This window comes from Pinus tabuliformis, chromosome Q, assembly GCF_031772625.1.
Source record: "Pinus tabuliformis cultivar Carrire ecotype Pingquan chromosome Q, CPIR1, whole genome shotgun sequence".
In the NCBI taxonomy this organism is placed as follows: Eukaryota; Viridiplantae; Streptophyta; class Pinopsida; order Pinales; family Pinaceae; genus Pinus; species Pinus tabuliformis.
Window position 1 is genome coordinate 1,011,163,979 of NC_142296.1, and position 12,553 is coordinate 1,011,176,531.

Below are 12,553 nucleotides of genomic sequence, written 5' to 3' on the forward strand. Positions count from 1 at the left end.
TATTTTTTGAAAAAAAAAGTGATTATTATTATTTTTTTGACATGAAATTCATAAAAAAAGCTATTATTTAACCATTTTTAGTTAAAATTTTCGTATAAAAATTGTGATTTTCGCATGTCAATTGTAGCAAAAAATTATCAAAACATGTAGTTTTTTAGTTATATTTATGTTAAAAATGGCTATTTTTATGTCCATTGTTAAAAAATATTGTTTTTTAGAAACAATTATTTCTTGTGGATTGAAAAATTAATTAACAATGTATAAATATGTAGAATATCGAAAATTCAAAATATCGACCTTCTTCTTTAAATATGCAAAACAATAAAAACCTCACCACAAAAAAATTAAAATTAAAATAAAAACAAGAAAATATGAAGAAAAAGACCACTTCAAAAATTATTAAATTTACAAAATAATTATTTACATTTCATACATTAAAAAAAAAAAAAAAAAAAAAAAATCCTTTTAAAAAAAGGGCCTAGTGTAGAATTACCACGTTTTTAAATCAGCATAAAAAAACACTACCATTCTAAAATGCAATGTACATAAAAAAATTTATAGTGCCGAAAACTATGCTCTAAAAAACACGTGTGTTCTGCATCACCCCCTTTCAAAATTAAGTCACTTTTTTGCTATCTCTACAAAACAGGTAACAATATGAGTTCCCGTTTCAAAGTTTACATTGTTCATAGTCATGTAAAATTGTTATGGTGAATTAACAACCCATTATCTATAGCATTTAGTTATTAATAGTACCCATACCTTGGACGTTTCTTGAAAATTCCACTTACTTAACCTTCCTGCTTTGGTGGCAAGATATTAGGCAGCGATTTGGCATGATCTGTACGGTTGATCTTGAGGAATAGATCCAATGCTTCATGTTCAATGAGAGGGAGTTAGGGTAACAAATTCCCATCCCATCGATGATTGTCGATCATTTCCCTCCATGTCTAGTCAAGATAGGGGCTCTACAACTCTCTTGGAACCCTATAGGCTTCGACGGTTGAAAATCATGCTTTGTTGAGTAATTGGATCAGGTATTCGACCCAAGTATATTTCTCTATGTGATTCTCTTTTACAACATTGCCTACTTTAGACTATTAGGGTTATAATTTGGTTTTTTGGATGTAATTTGTTTTTCTTAATGTTGATTCGTACACTTATAAGGGAAAACCCTTATGACTTGGCTACGCTCACACCTATGGCTTCATTTCCTCGACCGGATGCATGCCCAGAAAAGAGGCTTGTTGGTCAGATACTATTCGACCAGTTCCTCATTTCTAGCTGCATTTGATGAGCTTTGGCTCTTTCCCAAGGGTTCAGTTACTTCGTTTACCAGTTTCGTCAGGGATCGACTATCAAGTAACCCTTCCATTTATGTTTAATATGTTTATGCATAAATACATTATTCTTTTTCTTATATTGGGTATTTGGTCCTTACTACCGCTAGGTTGGTTTTGGTTGCAGGTTGGTGCCTTACTCCTTCACTTCCATTTTCGAGGAGTATTTACAAATTAATTCTTTCGGTATATAACTTGGTGCTCCTTCTTATTTTCCCAGGTTTTGTTGGTCCTCTAACCAGGTCGCAAGCTATATTTCCTTTTGTTTTAGATTATTACAAAGTTTCTCACCTCTACAAGCTACATTTCAGTTTATGCCTAGAGGGTTCTTAGTGTTAGGATTTTAGTTTCTTGGGGTCGTCTCGGTGACTTCTTCCTCATAACTTGTATGACTGTAGTTTATAGTTCAAATATTTATATACTATACTGTATTTGATTGGAAGGGCTAAAAACCTGATTCTCGAAATAAGAACTACCACATATTTTAATTGCAGTGTCTATATCAGTGCATTGGTTTTTTTTTATAGCTATATTTTTTATATTCAAGAGATATTTTGCATTTTACCTTTAAATACGACCATCAATTTATAATGATGATATTCATCATTAGTTGCTTCCGATTTACTTATGTCCTAGTGCAGTTTAGCTTTCTTTCGCATGGTACATGTTTCTTGACAACAAGTGTTTGTTCTAGTTAATTTAAAAGTTTCAGTATAATAATGAATGAATATTCTGCATGTCGTAATGTTACTCTGTCATAGTTTTCTTCTATTCTGATGCATATATATATATATATATATATATATATATATATATATATATATATATATATATATATATATATATATATATCTTAGTTATGCAGCAAGAAAGGATTTTGTAATGTCCCCCTTAGATTCTTGTGGTCGCTATTTTATAATCAACCCCAGGTTAAAGCGAAGCTTGGCTCATCTAATCTCTGTTTAGCCCACAGAGTTTATCTTGTATCTTTTCTTTTTATATTATGGTTCGGGATTGCTCTGGTCCATGGACCCCCATCTGTTAACCAGACCTAACCCTTACCGAGTTTTATGTGTGCAATTATTCTAGCTAGTTATTATAGTCCAACGAAATGATTCAATTCTTGTATATCATTACTTTTTCCTTTTTAGACCACTCTATTTACTCACTACCAAAATCTCATTCCCATAATTCGTCTTTCTTTTCTAGGCTTATTTTTAACTTAAGAAACCCTTCTTTGGAAATTGGAAAACACCATATTACAAGACTTCCTTACCAGACAGTCTAGAAAATAAAAACTTAACAACAATCTTATCTTTCATAACCAATATAACAAAACATACAACATTTCCTAACTTACTCTTTTTTTTTCTTGTATTCAACATATACACATTCTACCAAAAAACATTAGTCCAAGAATTCTAAAATTCACTTAGATGAATAGATTTGCAAACATGCAAGAATTTGGTTATGGATAAGATGAATACTAGAAATTACATCCAGTCTCCCCCAAGCTCTCACTTTCTAGGATAGCTCGTTAATAATAACTATCTCAAGCTAGTTCTCAGGCATATAGACACCCCTAGTCCAGCCTAGAACTTTCAAACATTCATCTGAATAGGAGGTTTCCACTGGCCCTAGTCCAACTCAACACAATCCTCCACATGCAACGTCATGTTCACACTTTCTGACTTCTTCTCTCTCCTCCAAGGAAGTTTTGCTTTGTTCTAGTTGTTAACCCCTTGTATTTCCTCTGAGATCTCTTTATCTCTAGAGAAACGAGAGAAGATAACTGATTCCAACTGTCTGGAAGTTGAAATTTTTTTTTGGGTCTTTCCATCAATTTTCCAAATTTCTTAAAACATCTTTTATTAAACAAAAATATTAACATAAACTTTTAAAATTTAAAGTTCAACTACACTCTTCCCTCTAAGCATACAATAAAAGTAAACGATGGTAAATGATAAATAATTACAATAGCTGAGGGTGTTACAAAAATTCTAGAAGTAATTCTCTAATATGATTTTTCTAGCTACTTCCTCCAATTCGATTTAACTTTTTCATCAAACACATAATTCAAACTTAAAATTGATATAATCATCAGACATATCTATAATTTAGCTTGATATAACCAAATTGATGGGAAAACATTTATATTAGGATATCTTGCAAAAACGAAAAACAGTATGCTAGTCAAAAGTTCAACTGATTATGCATCCCTTTAGCCTTCAAAGAAAACATGTGACATGATTTTTTTGGTACACAACAAATGGCAGATTTATGAAGAGTGAATACAGTAGTTGGGATTATTTCCAACAGTCCCACCTTAATCACAAATACTTATACTTATGATGCCCAAGTTATCTCTTAAATATACAAAACATTCATTTCCCAATGGTTTGGTGAAGATGTCTGTATATTGTTCTTGAGACCTACAATGTTCCAAAGAAATATCTTCGTAAATGATTAACTCTTTGATAAAATGATGCCTTGTGTCAAGATGTTTACTTCTTTTGTGAAAGACTGAGTTTTTGGATAAAACAATCGCATAATTGTTGTCACAATAGATGTTTGTTGTTTCCTCTTCTTCATGCCTTAAGTATTTAAACATTATTATCATATAAATTGCCTAACATGTTGCCCCTATTGATGCTACTATCCAACTTCAATTGTGTTATGCAACTAGCTCACAAAAAAGAAGAAAAGATAGATAAATGACTTCAAAATCAACCTCTTCAAGGGGGCAACCTCCTTTACATTACACAAATGAACAATTCTTAGATGATACAAATGACAAGGCCTCCTTTCTATATATAGGAGTCTAAGGAGTCACAATATAATCAGAGCCAACATAACAATAATAATGTAAAGGCACAACAATAACAATAGTGGGTTTCTATGGGGCACAATAATAACAATATGGGGACAACATGGGCACAACAATAAAAATAAGGGCTACAATGACAATAATAATAAGGGAATACACTAATATTACAGGGACCTAACATGCCCCTCTCCTTCAAAAAAAAGTTGTCCTCGACGCTTGAGTAGTTTTGGATGCTTCAGTATAAAATTCTCATCCTCCCATGTGGAATCTTCTGCGGGTAAGTTCTTCCACTTGATGAGATACTCTGAACTTTATCAATTTCGTAGCTGTCGAGTTCCGGTTTCAGTGACTGCTTTAGGTTCCAATATGATTTTTCCTTCCTCGTCAAGTTCTAGCAATATTGTTTGAACTAGGAGCTTGTCATCTATAACCTTCTTCAAGCATGAAACATGGAAATTTGGGTACAATCGGGAAAATGTATGAAGTTCCAATTTGTATGTCATAGTACCAATCTTCTGCAACACCTTGTACGGACCATAATACTTAGGTGATAATTTATTATCCTTCTTAGCTTGCTTGAGGGACATTTATTTGTATGGTTGTAGTCATAGAAATACTCAGTCACCTACATCAAAACTTCTTTCACTGTGATATTGATCTGACTATTGTTTCATTCTATTCTACCCCAAATTCAAGTTATCCTTTAAGAGTTGGACAACTTTTCTTTTATTGTCAATGTGATCTTCCACTGCTTGAACCTTAGAATTTTCTCTTTAATATGTTGTGATGGATGGTGGATGATATCCATAAAGTGCCATAAATGGGGTCATTTTTGTTGCAGTATGGAAGGAAGTGTTATACCACCATTCAACCAGAGGAAACCATTTAACCCATTGTGTTTTTTTATAAGATACAAAGCAACGAAGATACAGTTCCAAACATTTTTTCACTATCTTAATTTTCCCATCAGATTGAGGATGATGAGATGAGTTATGAGCTAACTGAATATCGAGACAAGAAAATGATTATGTCCAAAAATTCCGAGTGAAAATAAGATCTTTGTCTCTTACAATAATATTTAGGTTTCCATGTAGCTTTTGAATTATTTCCATTTATGCAATAACAACTATATTGGCTTTAAATGGATGAGGTAATGCATAAAAGTGTGCATACTTGGTAAGTCTATCAACTACCACCATGATGACACTCTTTCCTTCAGACTTGGGTAATCCTGTCATAAAATCCATTGAAACATCCTCCCAATGTTGACTTGGAATGGATAAAGGTTGTAATAGAACTAGGGTCCTAATTGTCTCAACTTTATTTTTTTGGCAAACCAAACATTCCACCACAAACTTTTGAATATCAGATTTAAGGCCATCCCAATAAAATTCCTTCTTAACCCTGTGGTAAGTTTTTAAAAATCATGAATTCCCTCCTAAGGGATAGGTGTGCAATTCTAGAAGAATATTTTGTTTGAGTTGGAAATTCTTTGTACCATAACAAATCATTTTTCGAGCTAAATGTATCAGATGTACTAGGATCTTGCTGCAACTTTTGAATACGTTCCCAAAATTCTTCATCATTCTTACATACATCCATTGATTCATTTATCCAATGTGATTGGATAATAGAAATGGCACAAAGAAATGCTTCCACATCCTCATCCTTTCTTAAGGGTGCATCTGCAACAACATTTTGCTTCCCTTTTTTGTAGATGATTTCAAAGTCATAACCCAACATCTTTGTGACCCATTTTTGCTTCTATTCTGAAGATAATCTTTGTTCTAAAAAGTATTTAAGACTATCATGATTTTTTTTTAACTTGAAGTGTCTTCCCATTAGGTAAGTTCGCCATTTCTTAAGTGCATGTAGTATTTCCAACATTTCCTTCTCATAAATAGCTTTATGTAAATACTTTCCTTTAATTAGACGACTTTCAAAAGCAATGGGTCTTTATTCTTGCATTAAAACAAAACCAATTCCATTTCCTAAGGCATCACATTCCATAATAAAGGTTTTTGTGAAGTCTGGCATAGCTAATACTGGGGCTTGGCACATTGCCTCTTTAAGATGTTCAAAGGCTTTTGTTGCTTCTGGAGTCCAAGAAAATGCATCTTTCATTAGTAATGTTGTTAGAGGTGTTGTTATTCTCCCATAATCCATAACAAACTTGTGATAATACCCTGTCAACCGGAGAAATCCTCACAGATGCTTTATGGATGTGGGGATTTTCCATTCCTTAATAGCTTTAATTTTTCTAGGATCTACCTTAACACCTTCATGAGATATAATATGACCCAAATATTCCACCTCTTGGACTCCAAAGAAACATTTGGAGGATTTTGCATATAATTGTTTCTCCTCCAATAGTTTGAGCACTCTATCAACATGTTGAACATGATCCTTCCAAGACTTGTTGTATATTAGTATATCATCAAAACATAATAACACAAATTTTCTAAGGAAGGGTTTGAAAATGGAATTCATCAAACCTTGAAATGTAGAAGGTGCATTGGTAAGGCCAAAAGGCATGACCAAAAATTCATAACGACCCTCATGAGTTCTAAAAGCGGTTTTCGAAATGTCTTCAGTCTTCATTCTGATTTGATGATATCCTGAATGAAGGTCCAACTTGGTGAAGTAAATTGCTCCATGCAATTCATCCAATAATTCATTAATGACATGAATGGGAAAATTATCTTTAATAATGATCTTGTTGAACTCCCTATAATCTGGACATATGCACCATGATCCATCCTTCCTGTGCACCAATACTATTGGAGTAGAGAAAGAACTTTGACTAGGTTGAATTATACCAACCTCTAGCATTTCTACAACCATACGTTAGATTTCACTCTTTTGGGCATTCTGATATCTGTAAGGCCTAACGTTTGGAGGAAAATTTCTTGGAATCAAATGAATATCATGATCATGATCACGAATAGGTGGGAGGCCTTTGGGAGTCTCAAATACCTTGGAATGATTATCCAAGACTTTTTGGAGATCTGGAGAAATAGATGATTTTGATGTGGGAACATCTAGCGAACATAATTGTGCAATTATGCCACGTTGTTCTTTCTTTATAATCTTTGTCATGTCATTAGAGCTGATTATCTTTCCTGGTTTCCTTGTGATAGCCCTTAATTCAAATTCTTTTCCTTCTGAAAAAAATTCAAAAAAAGTTCTTGAAAATTAAAAGCTATTGTACCGAAATATTGTAGCCATTGGACTCCTAGTACAACATCAACACTACCCATTGGAATGGAAAGCATTGGACTATTCAACACATATTCTCCCATGGATAGCTTGATATTATGGAACTTTCTAGAGAAATTTATGGTTCCTCCATTTGCATCCATCACTTGACACTTTGGTGTTGGATATATAAAGCAATTCAATTCCTTCGCTATATTACAATGAATAAAATTATGGGTACTACCTGAATCAATCAACATTATTACCTTTTTCTTCTTGATATGTCCTTCTATCTTGATAGTTTGAGGAGTGGTAATTCCGACCAATGCATTACAATATATGGTCAGATCCATTTCTTCTTTCTCTAGTGTTTGTTCCTGGTGTGTATGCTCTTCTTTTGATGTTTCTTGTTCCTTTTATTCTTCCTTTTCACAATCTATGTAAAATAATTTCTTCTCAGCACACTTATGATCTTTAGTGTATTTTCTATCACAACTATAACAAAGCCCTTTTTCCCTTTTTTCTTCCAATTTTTGTGGTGTCAACCTTGTAGGTTGTGGAAGGCTAGGGGCAACAACACTTCTATCTTTATAGTTCTGATTGGTAGGCTTCCTTGTTGCCATAATTTTGCTTTCAATTTTTCTTGCCAACCTAAATGCCTTCTCGAATGAATCAAGTTCTCAAAGGCGCACCTCATGTTGGATGTTATCCTTTAAAGTCCCTATGAACACATAAATCTTATGCTCCTCTGGAATATCTCTTACCCTTATATTCAATTTTTGGAAGTCATCAATGTGCTATACCATTGAAACCTTTTGTTTGATATTTATCAATTGGCTAAAAAGGGTGTTTCTTTTTGTATCCTCATAATGTGTTATCATTTCTTCCATAAAAATTTTCCAAATGATAATTTGTTTACGAGAGCAAAGTCATCAATACCATACAAATTGATTGGGTTCCAAATATAAAGTCACAATGCGTACCTTTTGTGTGTTTTGCACATTATGTAGATCGAAATATTGCTCCATCTATAGTATCCATGTTATGGTATCCTTTCCATCAAACTTCCTCATATTGATCTTTGGAACATGGTGGGTCTTCAATCCAACATTAGAGTCTATGAAATCATGACTAACATTCCTTTTGTTGTCATTATGAGTTTCCTCTACTACCTTTTCGCCATTAGGAAGAATTTCTTATAGCAACTTTGCCAAACCTCCTTTCAAACCTTCCATGTCTTTATTCAAATATTCAATGTTTACTTCTAAACCATCCATCTTAGCTTCTATGCCATCCAGCTTAGCTTCCATGCCATTCATCTTAGCTTCCATGACTTTCTTTAAACTATACACATGCCCTACATATTAGCTTCCATGCCATTCATCTAAGCTTCCACACCTTTCTTTAAACCATCAATCTTAGCTTTTGTTACTTTTTATGAGAGTGAAATTTGTTGCACTTAGTCTCGTAATTTTGATATATCATGTTGAATTTCTTCCTCTTCTTCATGAGTCATTCTAGAGCTTTCAGGTTGCTTGCTAGGGGTTTCCATTTTCTTTCTTCATGGCCTCAATTAATGATACTTATGCTTCATTATGCCCTGAATTCCTTCAAACTAATTTTTCAAACCAAACTTATGCAAAAGTTTAAAAATACTACACACTTTTTGTCACTTTGTATGAGCTCGATATTGAATCTGTTGTATCTCTGTAATTTAGGATCTCCAAGGTTTGACATTTTGTCCCACAGTATCCCTATGAGTCCTCTTTACAACCCCACAAGTCAGATCAATATTGGATTCTGCAAGAAAGAGTTATTCCAAATCTCCCATGATGACCTGATTATAGACTAGTTCAGTAGAGTGAACTTGTACCAAGTGCCACATGTCATTGTTTCTACCTTTGGACTTGGAAACAATACAACGAAAAGTAAAGTCCATCTTCTTTCTGTACCTTTTTACGAAATTTCAATCTGATGCTCAGAGAGAGAGTTATGACGATTTTCCCCAGGTCACCTGTTTGAGATATAATTTGGGAGCTTGCAAACACCCTAACTTCCTTGGATCATATATTTGAAAATATAGCAAGCCAAGGTTTGAAATTCGTAACCGAGGTTCGTCACGATTTCCTCTCAAATGGGTTTTAATTTTAGCTTCTGTAACGTTGTAGAATAAAATTTGTAGCGAACATTCCACAATGGTCTATTTGAAGCAACAAAACCTTAGAATCCAAATCTCGATACCAAATGTTATGCAACCAGCGCACAAAATAGAAGAAAAGATAGATAAACGACTTAAAAATCAGCCTCTTCGAGGTGGTAACCTCCTTTACATTAAACAAATGACCAATTGTTCAATGATACAAATGAAAATACCTCCTTTCTATATATAGGAGTCTAAGGGGTCACAAAATAATTAGATCCGACATCACAATAATAATATAAGGGCACAAAAATAACAATAGCGGGTCTCTGTGGGGCATAATAATAACAATATGGGGACAACATGGGCACAACAATAACAATAAGGGTTGCAATGACAATAATAATAAGGGAATACACTAGTATCACAGGGACCTAACATACTGTGGAAAGAGAAACATTTGGTTGTTTCTTATAAGCCCATGAAATGACTCCCTAACTCAAATTAAAAACATAGCGTGATGTGCTCTTTCTATAATCTACACTTTTTTCCCAGGTTTGTATATCCAACCAACCCAAATTCATTTGTTGTGGTATACAAAACACCATATCCCTTTTGGTTCCATTAACATACCTTATAATTCTTTTAGTTACTAACCAATGCATCTCCTTTAGAGTCTCCATGATTCTAGATACCAAAAACATTGCATAACTTAGATCAGGTTTAGTTGTAAAAACACATCAAACTTCCAACCATGATTTTGTATACTGTTGGATCTACATTGTTGGTATTGTCTTCTTTACTCAATTTCAAACTCATGGTTGTTGGTTTTGGAGCAGGTTTCTTGTTTTGCATTTTAAATATTTTCAAGATGTTTGTTGCATACTTTGTTTGAGAAAAAAAAATTGCATCTTCTATTGGCTTTACTTCTATGCCTATAAAATACCTTAACAACCCCAAATTTCTCCCTCCAAATTCATTTTTCATGACCTCGTTGAAATCAGCAATGAGAAGATTGTCACTCATGAAAATTATATCATCTACATATAAAACCATAATTAAAATATTACCATCACTTTCTTTGATATAGAGGGTAGTTTCATCATCACTTTATCTAAAGACATTTTTCAAAAAATATGAATCTATTCTACTATACCATGCACATTGTGCATGCTTCAACCCATAAAGAGCTTTCTTTAGTCAATACATTTTGTCTTCTTAACATTGAACCTCATAACCAGGTGGCTTCTCCACATACACTTCCTCTTTCAATACTCCATTTAAGAAGGCTGATTTCATGTCCATTTGATATACCTTCCACTTATGTTGGGCTTCTCTTGATAAAATTATTCTTACCATTTCCATTCTTGCGACTGGAGAAAATGTTTTGGCATAATCTCTTCCAGCATATTATTTGTATCCCTTAACAACCATCCTTTTTTTGTGTCGTTCTACCCTTCCTTCTACATTGGTTTTGGTCTTATATACCCACTTTACACCTATGACTTATTTTCCTTGTGGAAAATTCACTAATTCCCATGTATCATTCTTTTCTATAACATTTATTTCTTCATCCATTGTTGCTACCCATTTTTCTTCCTTAATTGCATCTTCAAAATTAAGTGGATCATTTACATGTGAATATAAAGAAAAGAGAGAATTTAGACCTGCACTACTTTCACCTTCATTTTGCTCATAAATATCTCTCAAACTTCTAAATTTTTGTCTTCTCAAGCTTGCCAAAGTTGGATTTGATGTGTCACTTGAAGTTGAACTTGTAGAATGTGAAGTTGTTGTCCCCGCATCAAGAATTCTTGGTGTTGATGATCTTTGATGTCAACTTGGAGGATATTTACTTGCATAGTGAGGCTATAATTTTTCTTTTTGAAGGTTTCACTTGAGTACTACTTTGTTGAGCTTGAATAGGTGTGGGAGGAGTCACAATTGAAGAAGCATTTATTGCAATTAATTCCTCTTTATCTTCCTGTGGTAAACTTGTTGATACATTAATTGTTTTCTTCAAACATCCATCCCTTTCTTCCTCTTCTATGAATTGTACATCTTTTCTAATTATGACAATTTTTTGTTATTGAATTGTATAGATTATATGCTTTTGATTCATCACTATCACCCACAATATCCATTTATCTCCTTTGTTGTCTAATTTATTTCTTAATTCATCTAGGCTATGTGAATATGCCACACATCCAAACACTCTCTATGAGAAACACTATGTTTTCTTCCACTCCACGATTCTTCCATAATCATGTTCTTTACACTTTTGGTTTGACATTTATTTATAATGTAGGTTGCAAATGCTATAACTTTATCCCAATATTCATTTGGAAAATGCTTTCCTTTTAACATAATCCTTGTCATTCTCATAATTATTCTATTTTCCCTTTCAGTGACACCATTTTGTTGAGGTGTGTACCTTGTTGTGAATTGTTTGTGAATTCCATGATCCTTGCAAAAACTTAGAAGGTCATTTGAAATATATTCACCACCTCTATCTATTCAGAATTATTTGATGTGGTGCCCACTTTGTTTTTCAACAAGAGCCTTGAATTGAAAAAAGTGCTCAAACACTTCATTTTTATGTCTTAGAAAAGAGACCCATGTTTTTCTTGTGTAGTCATCTATGAATGTCAAAAAATAATATCTTCCACCAATTGAGGGTGTATGCATTGGTCCACACAAATCTAAATGGATGAAATTGCCTACGTTGTTTTCCCAATATGCATCCTTTAGATCATTTGTTTTGTTTTTATACAAGAGGCAAAACCTTTACCATGCATTTTTTATGTAGTAGGTTTAGACCTCCAAAGTTGAGATGTCCAAACCCTTATTCCATAGCCAATTTTCATCTTTTATTTCTGCTTGAAAGCTTGTTTTTGTGATTGCTACAATTTTTCCTTCATCCTCTTGTGGGTTCATTGAGGGTTGTGCTTGAGAAAGCTATACCTTCAAATTTGGTTTTATCCTTAAGGGAAACATTCTATTGCTTGTCATTTGAACTTTTACAATAAAATGTTTACCTAGAAATTT